This window comes from Aptenodytes forsteri, unplaced genomic scaffold (assembly GCF_000699145.1).
Source record: "Aptenodytes forsteri isolate BGI_AS27 unplaced genomic scaffold, ASM69914v1 Scaffold492, whole genome shotgun sequence".
NCBI classification, from domain to species: Eukaryota; Metazoa; Chordata; class Aves; order Sphenisciformes; family Spheniscidae; genus Aptenodytes; species Aptenodytes forsteri.
The window spans coordinates 1,002,243-1,002,733 of record NW_008794172.1 but is presented as its reverse complement, the minus strand read 5'-3'; the positions used below and the strand labels follow the sequence as shown (position 1 = coordinate 1,002,733).

The 491-nt window shown below is 70.1% G+C and overlaps 1 protein-coding gene across 1 annotated transcript in view; it reads right to left on the bottom strand.

Moving 5' to 3' along the window:
• Positions 1–491, bottom strand: part of RAMP2 (receptor activity modifying protein 2) — a 3,568-nt gene that overhangs the window by 2,878 nt on the left and 199 nt on the right. The gene's annotated exons all lie outside the window — the stretch shown is intronic.

Here is a 491-nt window from a genome sequence, read left to right as displayed (position 1 = left end):
CCGCCTGCCATCTGCCCCACACCCAGCACAGCCTGCCATGGGCATGGGGCATGTGCCTCCTCCACCCCGCCAGCCGCTTGCCCGACGCCTGACCCACTGGAGCCCCACAGCCCGAGGAAACTGCCCCATCCATCTTCCGCCTTCGGCTGAGGGCCCACGGCGTGGGGCAGCGATGCCAGTCGCGTAGTGAACCACCCCGGTGGGCCCTGCCTGGGCCACTCATGTGGAGCTCCAGCACGGCCAGGCACTGGCCACGGGGTGCTCCCGGGCTGGCACAGCAGCTGTGGCAAGGGCGGCGCGGCCTGCCCTGTCCCTGTCCCTGACAGCCCCTGACAGCCCCTCTCTGTCCCAGCCCGGGGCTTTGCAGGGCTCCCCAGCCGTTCTTGTGGGTCATTTGCAAAAAGATCATGGATGAGCCTGGTGGGGGATGCCCACAGTGCCCAGTGCCTGCCTGCCACCGGCCCCTGGCCACGCAGGCAACGGCCGCCCCA